This window comes from Otolemur garnettii, unplaced genomic scaffold (genome assembly GCF_000181295.1).
Source record: "Otolemur garnettii isolate 467f Iridium unplaced genomic scaffold, OtoGar3 scaffold00062, whole genome shotgun sequence".
Taxonomy (NCBI): domain Eukaryota; kingdom Metazoa; phylum Chordata; class Mammalia; order Primates; family Galagidae; genus Otolemur; species Otolemur garnettii.
The window spans coordinates 263,292-267,554 of NW_003852457.1; the positions used below are offsets into that span (position 1 = coordinate 263,292).

The window sequence follows — 4,263 nt, forward strand, 5'->3', positions numbered from 1 at the left end:
AAAAAAAAAAAAAAAAGAAACCTGCTCTTCCATCACAACCAGGCTTTTTCTGCTATGACACAGGGTGAGCTCGGCACCCTCTCCAGGATTCAGAGAGAGCATGGCCTTAGGGATTTGTGTCATCAGCTGCCTGCAACAGGGACTCAGGCCCCTCCCTGTCTAGCTGGGGTTAGCCCAGGAGGGGCAGGGGCTGCCTGCCAGGTACATTTCTCCTTAACCCCCTGCCATGGACCCCAGTCACTGCCCAGCCTGCACAGAGCCCTGCATCTGCAGCTCCTCTGCCTCACACACCTTTCCCCAGAGACCGCTTATGCACCCTTCAGCACAAGCTTGGTGGCCGCATCATCTGGGAAGCTTTCTCCAGCTCTGGGCCTCTCTGAGCAAAGGTAGCTTCATGCCCCAGGCTCCTATGGCTCCTGTCCTCACCTCCATTACAACTTGGGGTCATGATCCAAGTTCACATCCATCTTTCCCAGGGCCCTATGAGCTCCACAGGTGTAGGGACTATGTCTGGAATGTGTCCCTCCACTGCACCTGGTCCAGAGGACCCCCAGCAGACTAAATGTGGAGGTCACTGGTGTGGACTCCTGAGAAGAGGTGAGAAAGGCAGTGAGTGAGGCCACCAGCCACACACTAAGCTGCGTCATCCACATGAGATCCCTGGGGAGAAGCCATTATCTTCTTTCCATGCTACAGATGGGGAAAACTCAGACTCAGAGAGGTGAGAAGACCTGCTCAAAGGCCCACCAGGCATCAGCGGTTACACCTACCGTGGACCCCAGGATGCCCCACACCCTCCCCTGACCCCACTTCCCAACACCAAGTGGAGGACAAGGATGAGCCTAGGCCAAGGACTGTCACCCACCCACACTTCACCACAGCCCCAACCTCGGTCTCCAGGAGCAGAGGCAGGCATGAGCACTCAGGTACGAATGTGACGTGGGTTCATGCTGCACACCTGCAAGCCTCTGGCTTCCCTGAACAGCCTCTCAGCTGTGTCTGCCCACACCTGACTCAGGTGTGTGTGGAGGGGTGGCACTGGGGAGAGATCAGAGAGAATTTTCAGGGTCTGGGACAGGAGTCCTCAAACTTTTTAAACAGGGGGCCAGTTCACTGTCCCTAAGACCACTGGAGGGCCAGACTGTAGGTGCCAGGACAAGTTGGCTGCTAAGCAAGACAGGCAGTGATGGCAAAAACACCTAGCGGGCTGGATAAATGTCCTAGGCAGGCTGCATGTGGCCTGCGGGCCATAGTTTGAGGACACCTGGTCTAGGACATGGGCAAGACAGCTGACCATGGAAAGGATACCAGAAAGGGAGTGGGGACACACACTGTGCTCCCTGTGTGCAAATGCTTGCCAATAGGATGTTGAAACACGGGTGAAAGGGTGACACCTAGTGTGAGTAACCCTGCTCCCCCAGGTCTGAGGCAGCGCTATACATTTGCAGGGGAAGAGCTGGCTTCTGATCCAACAAGAGCCAGGTGGAGATGATTAACAAGATACCTAGCTTCAGAAAGTGCCCTGATCACAGTTACTTATTGTGTACTAACATTGCACACACTGAGCCTTAATGCTGATCACAGGCTGAGCCCTGATCCTTGTCATACAATACTGAGCCCTGATCTTTGTCATATGCTGAGCTCTGATCCTTCTCATATACTGAGCCCTGATCCTTCTCATACACTGCTGATCCCTGACCCCAATCATATGCTGAGACCCTGATTCTTATCACCCATTCCTAAGCCCTGATCCTGATCACATACTAAGCCCTTACCCTGTTCACAGGCTGAACCCTGAGCCTACTCACAGTCTCATCTAGGGGCCTTTGTTCAGTCAGCACCAGTGTTCAAACAGTCCCTGAGCTGGGATTCTAGCTTCATGACCTCTTGGTCCCAACTCCTGCTCTCAAGGATGCCAGAGCTATGTCCCCTATCTGAGACCTAGGTTGTCCCTGGAACCGGTCTGCAGGTCAGAGGAGCTCCGTAGGATTTGGAGTCCCATGGGTGGTCCGAGACAGATGGATGGCATGGAAGGAGCTGCATCACATCTCTCTTCAGCACTTGGCAAAAGGTTGGTGCAGGAGACTCAGAACTGAGGGAGGCCAGCGGGGTACAGGGGCGTACGTCTGTAATCCTAGCACTCTGGGAGGCTGAGGTGGGTGGATTGCCCTAAGCTCAGAGGTTCATGACCAGCCTGAGCCAAAATGAGACCCCATCTCTATCAAAAAAAACCCCAAAAAAACAGGCATTGTTGCTGGCGCCTGTAGTCCCAGCTACTTGCAAGGCTAAAGCAAGAGAATCATTTAAGCCCAGGAGTTGGAGGTTGCTGTGAGCTATGATGTCTCGGCACTCTATCGAGGACCACAAAGTGAGATTCTGTCTCAATAAAAAAAAAGAACAAAGGAAAAAAAGAACCAAGGGAGGCCGCTTCTCCCAGAATATCCTCTGGGCTCCTTTTGTTTGCCAGGATGTTAGAGACTCTCCAGCCTGAGGAGAAGATGGATGTGAGTGCTACTGCTCCCAGGCGGGGGTATGCAGAGGGGTGCCAGCTGTGTATGCCGTGCTGGCTGCCTCCTCCATGGACTCAGGGCAGCTTATGGCTTGCTTGGGCTCTCACTCACCCACTCCCTCTGCAGCCCTCTGCACATCACCCTGGCTTTTTCTCAAGCTCCTCCCCTGCCTCTGTCCTATCCTCTCCCATGTCTCTATCCTTCTTGGCTACAAAGACATGAATTTTCTTCCCACCTATTCTAGTCCCCTCTCTTTACCTCCAGGCCCCACCTTGAATTACCTAGATCTTTCTTCCTTAGTCAAGTACTATCATGTGTAATCTCTGCAGCGAGCAAGTAGCTGGGAAGACTGGAAAACAGCAACACCCAACAACATCCTCCTGCCTCTCTCCTGGCTCTGACTCCTCTGACCATCCTGCTGCTGTGCAGGGGCTCCTTCCCACCCCCAGGTCTGACCCCAGGGCGTGCTCTCTGCCCACCTCCACCTGCTTTCCCCCTCCCCCCGGTAGCTGAGACACTGCTTCTTTTGGGCCATCCATCCTAATCACCCTTCCCAGATTTTAGCCCCTCTAAGCAGCTCTCTCAGAACCATGAGCTTGTCCTACAAAGGACCCAGCACAATTTCCTTAATTAAGAAGCCCATAGGTGGAAATCAGCATGGCTCCTTTAGGGATTGTGCTCACGAGTGTCCGTAGGCTGCACTGCAGGGCAACAGTTGGGCAGATGGCCAGTGGCAACTCCGACAGGGCCTGGCTGCCAAACCCTCCGGCTACGGGCCCTTCACGGAGCTACCTGACTGGTCGTAGTCAGATGGCTGCCCTGCACCCCCAGTGAAAGCCAGCTTCAAAGAAAAGCCCAAAGGGAGCAGTTTGCAAGATGAGTTATACTATGTCACAGGAAATGGATGCGACAGACCTGGCAGTTCAGGCCGCGGAGAAGTTGCAGGAAGAAGAAAGGAAGCAGAAAAATGTGCTTGGACCCAAAGGGGCTTCACTGTGGAGCCCACTTCCAAGTCAATAAAAAACAACTCTCGCTCACCTTCAAAAAAAGGAAAAAAGAAAAAAGAAACCCATAGCGGGCTGGGCACCCGTTGATCAGTGGTTAGAGCACCGGCCACACACACCTGGCCTGGAGGGTTCAAACCGGCCTGGACCTGCTAAACAACAATGACAACTGAAACAAAAAATAGCCGGGCACTGGGGCGGGCACCTGTAGTCCCAGCTACTCGGGAGAATGAGGCATGAGAATCGCTTAAGCTCAAGAGTTTGAGGTTGCTGTGAGCTGTGATACCACAGCACTCTATCGAGGGTGACATAATGAGACTTTGTCTCAGAAAAAAAAAGAAACCCATAGGGCCAGGCATGGTGGTTCACACCTGTAATCATAGCACTCTGGGAGGCCAAGACAGGTGGATTGCCTAAGCTCACAGGTTCGAGACCAGCCTGAACCAGAACGAGACCCTGTCTATAAAAAAAAAAAAAAAAAAAAAAAAAAGGCATTTTGGGTGCCTATAGTCCTAGCTACTTGGGAGGCTGAGGCAAGAGAATTGCTTGAGCCCAAGAGTTTGAGGTTGCTGTGAGCTGTGATACCACAGCACTCTACCAAGGGTGACAAAAGTGAGACTCCATATCAATAAAAAGAGAGAGAAAGAAACCCAGTAGTTTATAAGTAAATGTCTAACAACTTCCTCTGCCACACTGTGAGCTCAGTCTGGGCAGAGCCCAACACAAAGCTTTGCACCCTTCATGGAGTT

The 4,263-nt window shown here is 52.6% G+C and overlaps 1 pseudogene; it reads left to right on the forward strand.

Moving 5' to 3' along the window:
• Window positions 1-3,167: 3,167 nt before the first annotated feature.
• On the forward strand, window positions 3,168-3,530 carry LOC100961116 (annotated as a pseudogene).
• The last annotated feature ends 733 nt before the right edge of the window (window positions 3,531-4,263 follow it).